Source organism: Nipponia nippon, unplaced genomic scaffold, assembly GCF_047370975.1.
Source record: "Nipponia nippon isolate SJK-2023a ecotype South Korea unplaced genomic scaffold, ASM4737097v1 scaffold_2, whole genome shotgun sequence".
Taxonomy (NCBI): domain Eukaryota; kingdom Metazoa; phylum Chordata; class Aves; order Pelecaniformes; family Threskiornithidae; genus Nipponia; species Nipponia nippon.
Genome location: NW_028262336.1, coordinates 99,163,488 through 99,182,979, shown reverse-complemented (window position 1 = coordinate 99,182,979; position 19,492 = coordinate 99,163,488). Strand labels below are relative to the sequence as shown.

At 42.5% G+C, this 19,492-nt stretch overlaps 1 long non-coding RNA gene across 1 annotated transcript; it reads right to left on the bottom strand.

The window, feature by feature from the left end:
- Positions 1–15,109: 15,109 nt before the first annotated feature.
- Positions 15,110–19,290, bottom strand: LOC148055880 (uncharacterized). The gene is made up of 3 exons (XR_015704855.1): positions 19,204–19,290; positions 18,791–19,016; positions 15,110–16,713 (listed from the first exon to the last, which is right to left on the bottom strand). It is a non-coding gene; the product is annotated as an uncharacterized LOC148055880 (long non-coding RNA).
- Between the last annotated feature and the right edge of the window lie 202 nt (positions 19,291–19,492).

Sequence of the window (19,492 nt, the reverse complement as noted above, 5' to 3'; positions counted from 1 at the left end):
TCCTAAACCCTGAGCCTTCAAAGCCATCCTCAGCCTGTCCTACCATCTTGCTTCCATGAACCTGTGTTGCAGAGTGGTTCATATTCAGCAAGAACAGAGACTGCACCACCTATGGAGCTACAGTTGTCTCCTGGGATGTGGACACTGTGGGTATGAACTCCTCTAGATTGAGGTGCAAAGGGATTTTCCACCCCCTAAGAAAGTCCTCTTACAACCAAGCTGTCAGACACAAGCTGTGCTGCATGGTCAGACACTACATAATGCTGGCGGGACCATAAATAACAGATAGTTTGGGCCTTTTTTATAAAGAATGAAAAACAGGGTTTTTTTTTGAATAATGAATACTACTATTTAAGCTATTTTTCTTCTGGTATGTAAAATAAATGTTACACTCCGTCTCATATTTTATGACACGAAATAGAAAAAGAGAAACTTGCAACAGATAGGTTTTTATATTTATGCCAATGTTATAGCCATGCTTGTCCAGTTATCTTTATTGAGTACGGTGTTTGAACGATAACTCCCCTATTATCTAATTCATGTTGGTAATGATCACCCACTTATGAAGCATTTATTGCAGCCAACAGCATGAGATTTCTTCAATAATATTCTGTGACCAAGGTTGGCCAAGTACCAACCTAATTCAGCTGAGAGACACACACAGTAAGAACTTTCTGCTGTGCCTGGGGAAGAAGCAATAACAAGCTACTCTATCGAAGAGCTTAGGAGAGCAAAAAGGCCCAGTGTCATAACGTCTGTTAGCAGCCTGAATCCTGCTGCTGATGGGATGTCTGCTTGGAAATGCCCCATGCATCCAGGCTCCTACGTTATAGCATTTCATTATGTTCGCTGTAACTTAATACCTCCTACAGCGAGCAGGCTCCTAGCACATAAAAACGTAACCAGCTTGCATGGGCTCATTGCTATGATGAATCCTGAGTAGCATGCCACCGTATTTTATACTACAGGTTTTATGACAGTTGGTTACAAATACTAGTATTATTAGAGAAATAAAATATGGCTATTCAGCTTGTGTAAATCCTTTCAAAAGACTATTTCAGTACGTGACCTCTGGAAGGAGAGTTTGTATGCACGTACTGCACATTTTCCCTTCCAGCGGGCCAAGCAAGGAAGCTGCCAGTCAGGCTTTGCACAATACGTTTCAGAAGTTTGTTCCTCCTTCTGACCTTGACCCACCAGGCTTTTCTCATCACTTGTGTTTAACTAGCTTTTCTGTCACCGTAGTTTGAACAACACTGTACCTCGCTGTCCAGGAAGGAGCTCAACTTCAGAAGCCAACACAGCTGGACCTGGGTTTTGGGGTTGTTCATCCCCACTCTGCAATGAACCCTATTCCTCCCTAATCCACACTTGGAGCTGCTTGCCCTTCTCTCGCCCCATCCTTAGCAAGCCCTCACCTCCTCCTCGCCAGCCCCGGGGGTCAGGTCTAGGATGCTGCGGGTGGGGAGGAGAAAGATGAGGTGAGATTGTGGTTGCTGCCATGCAAGCAGAAATAGGAGCTGCAGGGACAACTGCTGCTGCTGGGAGGGCCAGCTCCATCCCGGCCAGTCTGTTCTCTGCAACCCAGTGGCAGCTGCATCAGTCCAGCGCATGCAGTTAGCCTACGGCAGGAACTGTGACACTTTCCTTTTAAGAAACAGGCCGGGGGAAGGGACCTGCAAGCTCTCTTCAACCTGCAAGCTCTCTTCAACCTGCAAGCCACCTTCAACCTGCAAGCCCTGAGAATAAGCCCAATGTTTCTTCTGGAAGTAATGCATTGCAGTACAGGAATACGAGGACCCAGAGTGTTCTTGCAAGCTGCAGCAAGCAAAATCGCCCCTCTCTCCTCCCTGCATGCACGCCATCCCAAACTAAATGTTGATGCCATCAGTGATCAGAGCAGCGTGCAAGCTAATGGACCAGCAGCAAGAGACGCAGCGCTACCACCTCAACAGGTGGTACCACCTTTTGGAGTAGGACCTGATTCAGCTCTGCCTCTGTTCTCCAATTTTTTTGTTTCAGGTAGGTCTTTGGGGTGGCAGGAATACAAGTGCTTCTTTCAGGATGGTTCCTCCATCCTCTGCCCCATCTCTTTTTTGCTTTGTAACACCCACCATGCCTGCAGTTTTTCATTGCAAGTACCTTTCTCCCACCTGAGGAGCTGTCAGTACTGATTCCTGGTGTCTAACACAGTGGTTCCTATACAGGGAGACACTGGTGCCTGCAGAGATGGAGCCGGAGCCCATGGACAGGCTCTGCAACGGGTCCTACGGTGACCTGCAGCACATGATACCAAGGATCTGTCTTCTCAGCAGTTTTCTCGGCTGTATTCCAAATCCTGGGTCAAGTTTATGCTTCTCCATGGACAACCAGCATTAAGTTATCATCTTGTATCATCTATTTTTTTTCCCTCTCTTTGAAAAAAGAAGAAGAAAGAAAAGAAAGCTACATGACAGGAGGGTTGTTACATCAATAAGGAAAGCAACAAAAACATTGACTTTATGCAGTCTCCTGCCCTGGGCTGTATGTTTTGTAAAGCACTTTTTCAGTCATTGCCAGGCTGGGATTACTAAGTGTGATAACCAGATGCAGATAATCTGCATGTACAACAAGCTGAATAGCTGGACAGTATAAATGGCATTGATTTTTGTCATACTTAATGAAAGTTATTATTCTGACCTTAACGCTTCCTTAACTTTCAAAGCAGTGCGTGGTGTTTTAGCTCGATGGCTTCCCGGCCCCATACTGCTCCTGTTCAAGACAATAGGAATTTTATCATTGATTTCAAAGGGAACAAGCTCAGACCAATGGTGTCAATAGCAATTGCACCATAAGGCTATTCTCTTGGAGAAATGGGCTACCTTGTAAGGTTACTTCTGCCCATGAAGTACCATGGTACGTGTGATGGCACCAAATATTTGCTGTGTGACACCATACGGCTCTGCACGTTTCCTCAGAGTTTTCACAGCTAGTGTGGCAGTGAGTAGATGCATAGCTGGGCTCATTTTCAGGTGTCTGTTTCCTCTAGATTGAAGCCAAAGTCCAGATCTGTTGGCAGTGACTCTGTAAAGTGTCGGTACAGCTTATGCTTCTGTGGCCAAAGGTAAATTGAGTCATTCTTTTTAATGAAATGTTCCTTAATTGCCTTTATTCCTCTGAATAGCACAGTAAATAGAATATACATTTCATAAAGAGATTATAGAATCGGAGAGTTGCCAATATAATTATATAATCTTGCAAATGCTAAACCTGAAATTGCCTTTTGTTTGCTGTTTTACAGTGCATCTTTTCTTTGTGCCTTCTATAGCTGACAGAACAGTGTTTGTTTAAAAAAAAATATGTGACAGAAAATACCATGGGAAAAAATGTATTGTTAAATCTCAGCCAACCCGCGTGAAGGCTCAAGCCGGGATTGTCAACACATACAATCCCAATTCAATGTCTGCTCTTTGGAGCAAAAGAAGGCAGTGTGGAACTAAGCAGAAATTAATTAGAGGACTGAAAGGACAGAGCAAATTTTTTTTCTTTCTAATCCCAGCCCAAACCCAGTTGGCAAATACCTGTCTACTGTACAGGGATATACTTTCACTTTCTAGTCCCTACCTAGTGAAAGCTATAAAGTAGTTTAGGGTTAAATTATCTTTTCTTTTTTTTTTAAATCCCAAACAATACTCCTACTGATTTCAGTGGAGCTAGGTTTTCATTCGATAAGCTTATCTTGTGCTATTTCAGCACTTCAAGAAACCAGTATTAGTACTTTTTTTCCAAATCATGCATTTCTCGGTCTGTGTATTTCAAGGAACTCATCATAAACACTGTGAACATACGGTGTGATGATATATATTTCTCAGAGCTGTGGGATGTCATTTTACTACTTGCACCTCACCAGAGGCACACTAGATACACCAGGCAAAAGCACTCTGTGCACCTCTCCCAGCGTAAAGCAAGACCAGCTCTTCAACTGACCTTTCCAATAGATGTGCCTTGGGATTGCCAAACTGCTCAGGGCTTGAAGGTACCCACAGGCTCTGCCTGCAAATGCCTCTTTGTTTGGCTCGGTTCCACCAGAGGAAAAAAAAAATAATTGTGCCACACCCCACCAGATTCACTCAAATCCATTTTGGATGCTTTGGATACTCTCCAAATGAAAGCAGCTAGTTTTGTTATTGCTAAGCAAAGGTTTGCACTTTTGATTATGAGTTGGAAACATTGCTATGGAAGCAAAGCATTAAAAAAAACCCCAACCACCCAGGAACTTACTTACACTGTGTTTGATAGCTGCCTATGCCCAAACTGCCACTTAAACTTTCTTTGAAGCGTGATGTTAACCACAGGAGTCTATGTCAGAACTGGTTTCTGAGGTGCTGTTCTGTTCGGTACCCCAGTCTTCCCAGATTGCCATCGTACCCAACAGTATCAGGGTTTCACTGTGTGCCGATGTACCTTAGAGTTCACAGGATCCTTTCTTCTAAGCTACTAACTTAGCAGCTTCTTCTACTAATCCTGCACTATTTTTGCAAGCCTTTAAATATGCTTTAAAAGTGGTGTGGACGTGGGATGTACAGCCAGTGCCAGGCTTACCTTCCTGCTCCAGAATGAGACTGCCCTTCCCAGATGGCATGACTTGCACGGGGAACTTCTGATAGTGTCATAGCAATGTACACATTGCTTATCACATGGAGAATTACATACAGAGCCTCTTGACAGCCTCTGGATTTGTGGGAGACTAGCGCCGGCTTTCCATAGAGACATTTTGACGTTATGGTAGGTGTGGGGCTTGGCGTGTCACCTCCCCACCTACCTTAGGTCAGCATTATAAAGTCATCATCACATATGTTATTGTATTAGTAATGTCTACACAACCACCCTCCACAGCTGCTGCAGCGCAGGCTTGCAAGCCGGTCTGCAGCTGAACTAGGAGAGCCTGGTTCCCTGCGGCTGTGCGGCTGTGAAATTCGGCAGAGCTGCGACTGTAGGGTTTTTATGCAATATCCTTAGCTTCTCTCTCTTTCTCTTACACTCTTCTCTCCATCCTCATGTCATATCAGGAATGAAAGTTGCACTATAACCTTTCTACTTGCACTAAGCTTGTACTAACTAAAGGTGTTTGGGACCTCTATCTTTGTGTCAAATATGCTAAAAATCGTATATTGTTCGGAAATACATATAATTGCTGGGGTTTGGAGAAAAAAATGGGAAAAATATGCATTCACAGAAGTTTCAAATCTGTTGGAAACTAGGTTAAAAAAGTAATACATTAGATGTAGGGCTTTCACTTTCTACCGTGCTGCTGAACAAAAGGAGTAAAATGGTCACAGCAGTTTATTTATAGACACAGTGCTAGGACAGTGCTGCTGGGCACCTCGCTGGCAGGGGCACTTCTGCTCTGTAGAGAAAGCCTTTCATCAGTAGGAAGCCAATCTTCATTGCTTCCCTACAGTAACGTTTCTGGCTACTGGGCACGCTGGAAACAAGAGGCACAGGATTAAATGCTGTCTGTGGTATGTTGCCACCAAAATTTGGGTATAGTTACAGCCACCTTATTAACTCCCTGAAGGTATTCAAGTGCCTTTCTGAAAGATGGGGTTTTGCACAGGACAGAACAGAGGACTGCTGGGACGTCATTTCTTTAGATCAGCTGAGGCAGAGGCTCTCAGACGTCTGGTATTCCCACAAAACTGAACATTCTGGGATTTGTTGCCCACACCCTTTGTTTATGCTGTCTTTTTTACTAACTTCTCAGGTGAGCAGGTAGTCTGCATAAAGTCTGCTCCCTTTGAACAATCAGAGTCCCTCTCACAGCACAGAATAGGGATTGCTTTGTTTGGTTTTTTTTTTTGCTAAATACGCACTTTTTTTGTCCACCAGCAATTTAACAACTGATTGTGGATTTCTAACAAATCACTGGCTTAAAGAATATAGAAAGAAATAACAACAGAGCAGAGAGACTGTAAATCCTGTAAGACTTGTGGAGATCTCTGCCAAAGTAGGTCAATGCGTTTGCACATCAGTTTTAGCGGAACTGCTGGAAGATTCCTGAGAGAGGTAAAACTCTGAAATTGCTTTATTTGTTGCTGGCTTTGCAATCTGCTTGGACTTATTTAAATAAGTGGTTAAAAATATTCTGAAACAATTATTATGGAAACTGAGACAATAGCAGTCATGTTGAGAAGAGAAGCAACATGTTCATATCATTATGCAAAGCTCTAAATGATTCCTTCAGTAGGCTGCAAACATTTCTGATTTAATCCCACATGTTTCTCATACTTATTATAATTTTTAGCCTTAAGAATTAACAAATTATGAGAACTTTCAGAAGCCCACAGCAACATTCATCATCTTAGAAAAAATTAGTTTACCTGGGATTTCCTCAAACAGCAGGAGAACAAATAGAAAATTTCTGGGAAGATTAATGAAAGATGTGCCAATCCAAATCCTCAACTGTATCTAGGAGCCATAGCATTTTCTGCATCCTAAATATGCATATGACTGGATGTACAGGTTTTGATAAAATACTGTTATACTAACATACCGTGCAAATTCTTTGGTGCCCTAATATCTTTCTCTCAAACCAGTATGTTTTCTACAAAGATTCCTAAATTTACTTCTCCTTTACCAGTCTCCTGTAGCTAAATTTAATTCCTGGTTTTTCAGCTTTGCTAAACAGCTACAACTGATGGTCAATTGTAGTTTTTGAGTTGTGTTTTCAGCCAAAGAGCTGGATTTAGGCCTTTCCTATAAATAGCTGGGGCAGGAGAGCACCTGTGCTTTTCCCTCCCAGCATTTTGATGGATAGCTTTGTTGGCATCTCTGCAATAGACACTACACTAAATTCAAAAAAGAGGCTGAGTCAGTTCTAAGTAATGGAAAGCATCCAAATTCTCCTTGGCTTTGATTCTAACAGAGAAAGACATCATTTTCTTGTCTCCTTCCAGATTAAACTCCATTCCATTTTCTGCTGCCCTCAATGCGCACTCCTGAAAATCCCACAGATGCATTATCATTCAGTCAATGAGATATTTCTAGCAGCTAGACTACTATAATGTTTAGGTTCTTCTGTAGTTGCAAGGCCTTAATTTTAGTTTGCCCTTACAATGCATAAATTGTCTTTAATTTTGACAGCCTTGAACAATACCATCTTGACAGCCTGTAATGTCTTGTACCCTTGCTAGCTGCACCATCCTATCTGTAAGGCTGCCACTTTGATCTTCTGTTGTTTCCTGACAGAGAGAAAAAATTCATAATCACCATCCAAATCATGAAGAATCTGGATTTTCATGAGTTCTTGTGGAAATTCATGAGGAATCTTTTCCTTTTCAGCGCAGATTGTTTGGAAATTGCTCAGAACATGGGTGAAAAAACGCCATTCACGTGTTCTTTCTTCCCCTTGTGCAGGATAAATAAACCACCCTCAGCTGGTAGCGTATCAACAATTCCACATTCAGGCATTGGGGGAGCAGGATGAAAGGAGGGATAGTATATGAAGGGAACCATCAGAAGAAGGTTCAGGCTGTGAACATAAACTATATCTACTGAAGAGACCAGATGTGAATCAGCTAACGTTGTCGACCTCTTAAACCCTCCTCTTGAAGATTTCATGCTACAGAAAGTACAAGCTATTTTCTTGCTGCTTGCAACCTCTGGTTCAGTTGCCTGCAGACTCAGGAAGATTTTCTGCCCAAGTTTACAGCAGATCATATTTTCAAGGTTTTCTTTGCAACTTCAAAGGGTAGGAGGGTACTTCAGGCTGGAAATGGACAGCAACAACAGCACAAGCTTTAGAGTGTGCAGAGTGCTGGCACTGTTTGGGTGCAGGCCGTGCCGATATATTGCGATATCCTTGACCTAGCCTTGTATGAGCCACCTTGCATATGCTAACATATGCATTAGCTCAGAACAAGCTCACCAACCAAGAATGCACCCCATCACTCAAGTGGCTTCTACTATCTGTGTCGAGCTTCAGATTACTACACTGCTGAGTCCCCAAGCTGGTTTAATGGTAGCTCATGACCATCTGAGCACACCCACAGTCGTAGCTTGCTTGCTACGCAACGTAATCAAATGTGTTCAAAAAGTATGTGTTAGTTCTCAGTGGCCTTTTTTCTGCTTAAAATTCAGTTCAACTGAAGTAATTCAGGGGGCCTGAGCAAATGTAGAGCTCTAAAGGGCCAGGTTCCCTGAGAATTTACAGCTTGCCTTACTTAAACGCCATCAAAACAGCTGAGATTGGTTACAGAGCACGTGCTGCCAGATTTGACCAGTTTGTGTTTGTCCACCACATTTCTAGCCTGATTTCCTTAGGAAAGATTTGTGGTTGCAGCCTTTATGCAAGCACACATACATACACAAATGCGTGTGTACATTTGCATGTCTACGAATTCCCCTTCCCATCACTGTCCATCACCTACTAATAACTTTGAAGCGCTCAGCCACTTCCAGTCAAATCTGACAGCAGAGCAGAGATTTCTAACACGCTTATTTCCTATGGGTCTGTATAAACAGGCAGTTAGCTGATGGATGAAAGCTCTACTGGTGTATCAGTAGCCCTGAGGAAAAGGTGTCACTCCTATTAGATACCAGAGACTATGTCTACACTCCTACATTAAATTTTCCAGGACCATTTTCTGCCATTAAGGGCAGCAGGCAGTGAACAGCCCATGCCACGTACTACTAAATGCTCTTGCCCTCCAAAACAGGGTGGCCAAATGCAAACTACCTGCTGGAAATGGCCTTGGCCAAAGCTCGTTCCTAAACTGTGTTCAGGAGACATTTGGGAGACCGCAGGTGGGCCCAGGCCAGCACTGTGCCAAGCACCATTTGGACAATTTGACAGTACAGAGGATCGAAGTGAAGTGGCCAGAAATGTTCCCTGGGGCTGTTTGATTTAGTACAGCCACTGGCAGAGGAACTGCACAGGAAAGGGGTTAGGAGTGCCCCATCCACAAGAAAAGCTTGGATCAAGGTTGCTACCATATTAGACAATGGAGAATCCAAGTATGAAGTGCAAACCCCCAGGAAACAGGCCTCATCATTAAATCTGTTGCTGACAGAACGACTTGTTTAGCTGACGGCACCTTATTTAGAATTCCCTCCCACCAGCAACCCATTTCAGATATAATATAGCAACTTTCAGCCCTGGATGCCAGATGCATGAGTTGGTTTTTTTAGCATTCATTTAGCTGTTCATATTTTGTTCTCTAGTTTGTTTGTATTAGCTGCCACCGTGATTGTTTTTTTGAGACACCGTAGTTATGTGCACCTTTATCACTCAGCATGTGAATCAGATGATTTACCTTATTTGATACTTGTGGTCACGACTGAGAATTCAGACCATGACCTCCAGAGCTAAAGCACGAAGATGTTAAAATCTTAGAGCGTGAAGTCTGTTAACCAGCAGCTGCAAAGTCTCATCTTTCACAGCACAAAGAGAGACAGAGGACAAATACTGAGTACCTGGATACGGGATATCTGGAGACTAGCCTCCTGCAAGAATGAACAGCTGAAAATTGTAACAATGCTGAGAAGAAGGTTAAGACTGTGAGGAGCTGGAAACCTGAATGCCCAGAAGGACTCTGAAAATTGCAATCCGTAGGCTCCATCTCTTGGGTACCAAAGAATGAAGTTTAACATTCCTGCTGCAGTATTATTAACATCTCCTCTTTGTATTTCAGTGGCACCTAGTGACCCAAATCCAAGACTGAGCCACCCAGCTGAAAAATGATTACACACGCACTGTGAGTCTATCATGTGCATACACGCTTTCCAAGAAGAGAAAGACTCCTGTGAAGGAAACTCTTTTTGCACGCTTTTCTTCTTTCTTCATGGATACACTTGTTCCATGAACAACAGCAACAATGAAACTCGGTTGCCTACAGACTTCAGTCCCCCATGCAGTGCAGGCCTCCTTCCTTCCCACTTCATCAACGCATTTCTCCTCACCAGAACATCCCCCCTCTTCAAGCTCTTTGCCTCCGGGGAGGGACGCGCGGTGGCTGGCCAGAGCCCGCAGGCTGGACTGCGATGCCGGGGCCACTGTCACCCCGAATGGCCGTGGGGATGCCTGTTGTCCCACGAGGACTTTGTCCTCTCCCAAGCTGTAGAAATACATGAACTTTAGGCCCAGTATACCTTTGTGATCTCTGTCCCAGCCTGAAATCAACCACCAGGTTCAAAGTGATTAAAGAGAGGCTGACAGACAAGCAGACGGACAGCCAGGCAGAACAGTTGTGTAAGCTTTGTTTCCTTAGGAAAGCAGGCTAAAAAAAGAAACAAAATGCAGTATTCACTCATCATTGTCTACAAAAACACTGAAATCAGCTATTTAACACTTTGTAATGAGCATAATGGCTCAGCAGAGTTATTTATTCTGCTTGAAAAACCTGTTTCGAGGCCTCAGAGGATTAGCTGAGAAGCAGCATAACCTCTCTGTGACCCTACCAGAGAAGAAGCTGGTCTAACTGGAAGTCTGCAAGCAGTATTTTCAACATGGTGGCAGCTATGCATAGATGTGCTAGACCTGATCTAAGCTAAGGGGAAGTTTTACAGAGAAAGAAAATAATCTAAGCATCAGAAAGGAGAAAGAGTTAAAGGAAAGGAGAAGTGAAAAGTAGGATAGAAGACAAATGAAGAAAAAAACCCAGAATCAGCACAGCAACGAATGCATTTCACTGTGCTAAGGCACATGGTATATAATTTAAATGACAGGTTAAAGGTATGCTAGGACAGTCAATAGAAGCTGAACAAGGAAGAAATTGTAGAATACAGATTTGGTCTTCCTAAACACTTTTTAAATCAACATGAAGCACCACCGCCTCCAAATGCAGCGGACACCAGAGCAAAGAAGAGCAGGCAGTGTCTGCAACATGAAGCCAGGGCTGAAGCCACAGATCTGTTTTTGTCTACCTGTCAGAGTTTGGTTTGGGAGGTCATGTTTACGTGGACTGTAGCGAGCTGTCCCGTTTTGTGAGAAGGAAGACAAGAAACACGGGAAGGAGCTCTCAGCTGGCCAGGCCAGGCCGAACCTGGCTCAGAGCACCCTCAGCTAATGGTATCTGACAGAAAGGGGATGCAGTAAGTGTCAATTAGCAGACACTGAAAGCACCACCAAGCTTTGGTTAGGAAAAAAAAAAATTAAATTTTATAGATAAGTAATACAATATATATATTCACATATAAAACCACATACATAAATATTTACTTATATATGTATATGTTTAGATACATACATATATTTATCTATATAAAGAATGTGATTTTCTTCTCCAGCATAATGTTGAGGAATAAAATCACATTCTTTCCTGCATTGGATAATCAGCTGTTACTTTAATCCTGGTATCAGGTAAGAGCCTTAAATTATAGATTATTGTCCTTTGCCGGGTAAGAGTATTGTATATATTAATGGTAGGAATAATCTTACAGATTATGAGAGCCCTCTCTTGATCAGCATAAGATTATTCTCTACAGGCAATTCTTTAGTATTTTATCCTGGCTAAATTTGAGTGTCCCTATAATTCATTTTCTATCACTTTCTCACGGGCTCTATTTCACTGTTAGTGTCCAATATATCTTCAAAACTGTTTGTTCTGATGTTCGGTCAAAATATTCTTTTTCTTATGCCATTGGCTCACATACCTCCCACCTTAGTCTAGGTCCCTGCTGAGAGACACTCACCAGACATCTCATTACCCTGGGCTCTCCTAGCAGTCAATGGCGAGAAATGAGCAGCTCCAGAGGATGCAGAGGTGAAGGTTTCTGTTCTCTACGAGAAATTTTACAGCAACACTTCTAATTCAGGCACCTCACTAGGGGTGAGCTGAATCTGGGTCTGAAATATCACCCCCCTCCTTTAAATAGTCAGAGATTGTTACCTTGTGATTTAATGCCTCGACCTGCAGACACTTGCAAAACAAACGCACATTATGACTGAAACTCCAGCTTTTTCCAACATCACTTTTGTTGCGTTTCTCTGGACTATTTCCAGTTCTCCAATATACTTCTAGTACCACAGCATCCTGAAATTATTACAATTCCTAGGGTATACCAGCAACAGCATCTTTACAAATGTCACCAAACATGAAAAATGTTACTTTGCATCCATTTTATATTCCAAAATCATATCTAATTTCATGTTTACTAAGTGTGTGAACTAAGCAAATGTACTTTTTCTGGAAATATTAAGTCCGCATGTTATTTCCTGGACCTGTCTGGTTTCCACACCACCTCTCATCTTCACGTCTGTGAATTTCATTTGTATCCTATTAACTTCTTCCTCTATGCACGAAGTAAAAAAGTACTGTCCCCTGCGGCCCACGCCACCAGGGAGCTGTCAGAAGTCCTCTCACCAAGGATTCCCCTTTGACCATCCTCGCTAGCTGTTGAGAAGACACCTGTCAATTTGAGAGCAAGTGCTCTGGATGTTCCTGAGCTAGATTTAGCGTGCGCGTTGACCATGATTTGTCTCGTGCTTCCTACAGATGGTTTAAAAGAGACGACTGAGTCACTGGGGAGACACCGGGCAGGGGGTGTTAGCCGCGGGAAGCAACTCCCTCGCTGATGGCGTCGCTGTATTTTGTCTCGTGGGACAGGAACACTGACATACTGCCCCTTATTCAAGTAGGACAGGCTACTTGATCAGCACAGTCTGAGGCAAGTTTTGACACTATTTCTGCCTTTCCTCCTTTATTATCTAAGAATTCACTTGGCAGTGAGACGTGGCAAGTAATCCCAATGGGTTTTAAACTCTCATCAGTGCTTCCACGCCAAACTACTAATAAAGGTATGAAGACAGAGCAGAAACAAAGCACTTTCTAACCAACAGAAACATGCTTTTTTGTTTGATGCCCTATTTAAAATAGGCAATTTTCTAGTCTCTCACAAACAACAGTTAAAATGCCGTAATGAGTCATAAAACTGGAAATGAGGTAATGTGGCTTGATCCTAAAGCAGTGAAATATTGCAGGCCTGGCTTTTAAGCTAAGACACAAAGCTCCTAGCAGACAAAAAGTTAGCATCTTTCAAAAAATATTGGAGAATACCTGGTCTGGCAGCATATGGAGTAACTTTCTTCTGGGTAAGGATTCAACACTGTTACCAACTAAAGGTCAACATAATGCTAAGGCTCCACAGGACCACACCTTAGCACATACCTCATCTTTTCGTCTTCTGAGCCTACAAATATTTACACGTTTAATGTTAAGTCTTTATGGGTTTAGTGACCAAAAGTTAATAGTCAAAGGGACTATTCACATGACTGAAGTTAAGCCTCTGACTATGTGTTTGAACTGTCAGGACTTTGCACATCTTTTGTTCTACTGAAATTGATAAAGGCAATTTTTTTTCTGGTGCTTGAGTTGGAAATCCTAAACCTGTTTCCCACTGAATTTTTCAACAAGGACATTTAATTTCAGGGCTTGTCAGTGTATGTGTGCAGAAGCAAAAGTGTCACATAAAGTAATTTACAATGCAGAGATAATCAAAGAGAAGATGCCTGAAAAATTATAGAGTAGGGAAAAAAAACAAAGACCTCACAGAAGTGGAGGAATTAAATTTACTATTACTGTGAATAAGTTCGTATGTCCTTTAGCAGAGAAACAATATAGTATAGGTGATTTTTATTATTGGAGTTATAGAAAAACATACCAAGTGACTGCTCATAAAAATTGTGTTTACTTCTGCTGTGCTCGTGACCAGTCTGTGCTTGTCTCCCGGTTTCAGCTGGGATAGAGTTAATTTTCTTCTTACCAGCTCGTATAGTGCTGTGTTTTGGATTTAGGATGAGAATAATGTCGATAACACACTGATGTTTTAGTTGTTGCTAAGTAGTGCTTCCACTAGACAAGGACTTTTCAGCTTCCCCTGCCCTGCTGGTGAGAAGCTGGGAGGGGGCACAGCCAGGACAGCTGACCCAGACTGACCAAAGGGCTATTCCATACCGCATGGCATCATGCTCAGTATATAAAGTGGGGGGAGTTGGCCATGGGGGGTGACCGCTGCTCGGGAACGGGCTGGGCATCGGTTGGCAGGTGGTGAGCAATTGCATTGTGCATCACTTATTTTGTATATTCTTTTATCATTATTATTTTCCCTTTCTTTTCTGCCTATTAAACTGTGTTTATCTCAACCCACAATTTTTACTTTTTTTTCCCCCCCCGATTCTCTCCCCCATCCCACTGCAGGGAAAAGTGAGCGAACGGCTGTGTGGTGTTTAGCTGCCTGCTGGGTTAAACCACAACAGCTTGCTTTCAGTAAGCAGTTCAGTTACACTACGACTAATGCATATAAAAAACCAAAGTTTAAGTTTGCTCAAGTACTGTCCAATAGAAAATTCTGCATTTGTGCAAACAAATATTTGCTTCCACAGAATATGTTTTAGATGGGAAGAAATACTGTTGACACAGCCGAAAGGGAGATGAAAATTAGATACACAAGATTCAGACAATGAAATGAGTTCAAGAAGGATTTCTCTGTACCCTTCACAACTAGGACAGCCTATCTGCCTCCAGTTACTATGGGATAATATAATGACAAAAATTGTGTGGCTGTGCTAAATACTAACTAACTACACATTCTGCTTTTCCAAAGAATTCTGCATCAAACAAGCCTGGTGCTTCAGGGGGAAAAAAATACCCCCAAAATTTCTATTTATTCCTAGCCTAAGATTTTAAAGTTTTGTGCCTCATCACAACAGACACATTCACCCCTGATTATTCAAGAAAATCACACATAAATTGCAGAACTTTTAGGCATCACAGAATTACCAGTGTAGTCAGGGGACACAAGGTGCGTTCTTAAGGAAAGCATTTTCCTAAGTGCTTTCCTCTATCAGGGTTAGGATCACTCAAAAGAAAACAATTCCACACAATCTTTGCGACTCAGAACTACAAACTAAGAGCTCACATTTCCAACAGTATTAAACAGTCCTGTGCAAATGTTTATGATTAATTCATAAAAACTAAAACTAATCTAAAAAAACCTGGTTGACTTGCTACTTTGCTCATAGATTTTCCAGAGGTAAAAAAGGGAGGGTCTATTTAAAAACTGGACCATTTTTCAATGATTTGATCATCTCTTTTATTTGATCTTCAGTTTAATTACATATACCACTTGGCTGACTAATCAAAGATCAAACAGTTAACAATCTAAGACCTATAGTCTACAAACACTTAATTAAATAAATGATCTCAGACTACAATGGAACTGGATCCATTACAGTTGTAGGTTGAGGTATCCAAGAAATACCTTCCAGAACTTGGCGCTTCTATAAGATGCAATTTCCTCAATTGACTACAAACATAAGTGAAAATGGAGAAGTAAAGGAGAGCAAGATGATAACAGTGATAAAATCACGGTGGTCTTTTGGCTGGTAATGCATCAGTCACGGGCTGGTGGAGGATTTATTGTTAACCCTTGCTCCTGCAACACAGTGCACATAGTCTATACACCTATAGTCTATCTATACAGTTTAAAGTGATGATAAAGCTTCTAGAAGTCTTTCATAAAATCTGAATTTGAATGCAATCCCCATTAAAAAAAAAAGACTACCTACTTGGCCACATTCCCCAAGTGCAGGTATAATGAATATTTTAAAACAACTTTTCCAGATGATCTAGAAAGATATGATTTTGAATATACTGGCATTGGAATAGACCTGACTAGTCTGAAGGAAGCTGACTTTTTAAAAGATTGCTAGAATTGTCAATTTCTGCAAGGATTTATTTGATAAAAACTTGTGAGAAAACTTCCCTTTCCAAAAAGTTCAACGTTATTTCATAAGAATTAAAATAAGGACTGAAAAATGTCTCAGTAGGCGTTTTGGAATCAGTCAGTAAACCCAATCAACCAACTAACCAGCCAACTAAAAACAAAACAAGAAAGCAAGATCAAGACTTGACTTGAACTTTCTAAGAAAATGCAGAAGTAGAATTACAGCTTTTTCAGAGCTGAAAGGTGAGAATTTTCCTGTGAGTACTTCTCTAAGAAGGAAGAAAAAAATTCCATACATCTTTGCAAATCAACTTAGAGACTGCAGTCAGCAATATTAATGAACACAGAAAAGCCTTCTGTTTAAACTAAGAATGGCAGCTTCATATAATAAAAAATTCTTTTCATTAAAGTTTTTAAAAAATAATTTATGAAGCAGTCACATGGGATATAAAACACACATCAGACTGATCTGCCATGATTCTGACTGTCTTGAGTAAAAACCCCATAGTGCTCCTGGTTGTTGGCTTTATAATTACCCTGTACAAAGACATAAACTACTGCATATGCTAGGATGAACACATACAACTGTGTCAAATAGTAAAGGAGCTAAAGAAAGAAAATAGTAAAATACCGCTTCTGGTATCCTTGGAGAATCTGTGGTGGCAACAAGGCTTGTTGTTTCCTGTCTGAAGAAATATTACATATATGGGAGACAGATCTCTTAATATTTACACTGTGAAGATCTTGTTCTCTTGCACTAACCTGAATGATAAGATTTTAAGGTTGAAATAAGAGTTCTTTCGGGAAGCGTGTATGTAGGAGATGCAATCCAAGGGGATTCCTCTGTACTGGCAACCCTCCAGCAGTCTTCAGTCTCCAGCTGAGGTAGCGACGGGATTGCAGGACCACGTGCCCTATAGTCATGAGCAGTGACCACACTGAACAAGGTGCTGGATCCATCCAGCGATGACACAAGAACCTCTTGTTCCAGCTAGTCAATTGATACAGCTCCTTAAAAAACAGCAGGCAGACTTGTTTGGAATAACTATTAGGCAATTTCACTTACTGTCCATATGTGAAGGTGGTCAATTGTGTTGTGGCTGAATTTTGAAATATTTGGTGTTTTGTAAATGAAGCATATGATGAAATTTCTTTTCCTACTTTGAACAACAACTAAATAACACAATTCATAGCAATTAAATCATCAGTTTCAATGGTCTAATTTTAATTGCATAAACTTAATGGATATGAAAAGGAATTAAAATCTTTAATTTGAGAATCCCATTTTCATGTTTAGATTAAGGCTTACAAAATATAAAAGAAAGAGAAGTGTAAGCATGTACCTGATGAAAACGGGTAAGAAAAGAAACAAAGGTGTAACATGAAAATGTTCATATTTATTAACAGCATTAAAAAATTAATTTCAAACATGCCACTTCAGATGTTCTTTGTCTAGTCTAGACCATCATTTAGATTGTTAACTGACCAGCGCCCACATTATGCAGATAAGTTAACACTGTTATCTAAATTTCATTTTTTCTTCAGTTTCTCTTGTATAAGAAGAGAACTATATGGACCCAATTTAAAGAACTGTTTCACATGCTGTACTAAGAAGTTTATAGCCCAGAAGACTACCAATTACTCAAAATGAATATGTTTGTTAGTGTGGGCAAAAACAAACACTTAACCAATGACAATACTACTGTTTTAATTCTTTTTCAGGGTTGTTGATGTCTATTAGGCACATACAAACTTTATAGCTCGATCCTATTTGAGTTACTTTTGCACAATTTTTTAAGGTTAGAAACAGATTCATCTGTATTCATAGCCTATGTGCTTTAAAAGCAGTTGGACTTTGTTCAAACATTCAAAAAATCATCTTTGAGCTGGGACTAATCATAGAAGACTTAATTCCTCAAGGAAATTGTTCTGGGAAAGTTATAAGCAGACAGAACAGGAATTTATAATGGAAGTTGGCTTGCAACCTTGGGCTCTCATCTCAAAAATGTTTACACGTGAGTATCTCATTAAAAACACATCTACGGCCTCAGTGTTGCATCAAGATGTAGACAGATTGTGGGCACCTTTGTGATGCTTTCCTGAAATCCATGAGGGTTACACGAAGGCTCCTTCCCGCAGGCAGCTCACATTCAGGTAGTATTGTATTCAAGCTGTTCTATTTGATTATCAGTTTTAAAAAATAGTATTGTCTTGCTCTCAGAAAAGGCAGAAACTTATTTAATTATGTGTCAGTCGTTTCGTAGTGTTCGGCACCATCTGTATACAGGCAGTGTCCTAGAGCCACAGAAAGAGCAAGGGTTGCAAGTCTACCTTTCAGGTACCTGGAGACCTGAGCTGAATGTCTGCATTCCAGACATAAAAGGAATTAGGCTGCAAAAGGCAAGATTTACTCAAAGCCACCCCTGTCCCCACACCGAGTGAGAGTTAGATAAGCTAGGTTAACAGGGAGAGGCAAGATGGAAGGGTGAAATTCAGGAACAGGCTGCAAAAGCTCCTGCTGTGTGTGTGACCTTGAATCCTCACCCTTTTCACAAAATGGAGCCAGAAAAACAGCTTTTTTAGTACCTCAGCGATTAAACACCACACACCGAACATGGGAGACTCGAATCTCCTCTCTGCCTGAAAGAACTAACATTTACATCTCCCGCAAGAACTCTCTAATGACTCAGCTATATGATACAACACCTTGGACTCTCACAACTCCTCTCCCATTGAAGTTCTACTACTCTTCATGATGCGTTTAAATATTCACTGCAGCAAACACCAAGCCCTTTTTTTTTCCCCTGTGCCCTGTTGACTGTCCTAACCCGTGGGCCTGTGTTTGGAGATGAGGATGTGCTGCCAGGAAGTGGGAAACAGGAGCAGCTCTCCCTGCCACGCTACCACAGGGCTGCTGGAGAAACAGGGAGAGGGTGCGGACCTGTCCCCCCTCTCCGTAGGAAAGCGGGACACCCAATTTATCATGCTCTGAAAGCGCTCCTGGAGAGGGTCCTGCAGATGGGAGAGGCGGTGCAATGCTGATGGCGCGAATCTGCTGGGCTTGTGTGGCCATGAGATACCTGCCTACCTGCTCCGTGCATGCTAACGGGTACAAGGACACGAAGGCAAATCTCCTGACGGACAGGCACGCCTCCAGCGTCTTCAGAGACCAGATGGTCGTGGCTCCACGGTGAGGGGAAGCTCAGTTTGGGACGGGGAAAAGCTGGAGCAGCCCTGCTGTGAGGGGCCCGTCGAGCTTCGCTGCCCAGCTCTGGACGGCCATGTGGTCTTTCTTCCGCGGTGGGATGCCGGCACTGGAACAAGCAAGGGAAGAGGGGTGGATTTCACCTCAACTCCGTTTAGTAACTTAAAAATACCTTTGAACGGCATCATTTTTGGAGCAGCGCTTTGCTGTGTTTCCTCTCGAGCTCTCATCCGAAGCTCCTCCACGCACACACACACACAGAGGTGTCGGTTCTGAGTGCAGATGAACAATTTCACCTGGCCCGGCCGCCTCGGGGCTCCGCTCCCCCTCGGACCCGCCGCGGCCCCGCATCCCCTCGCCGCCGCCTCAGTGCGCGCCCCGGCTCCAGGCTCGCACCTCCCGCCCCGCCAACGGCGGGTGCCGCGGTGGCGGCCCCCGGGGGCCTCCCCTCACCGCCCGGTGACACCCTCCTCCCGCCCCGGGGGCCTTCCCGCCCGGCCCGCTCAGCGGGGAGAGCGACGGGGGAAGGGGTGGGGGTGCGACGGCCATTTCGGGGCGTGAGGGGAGTCCCCCGCGGCGACCCCC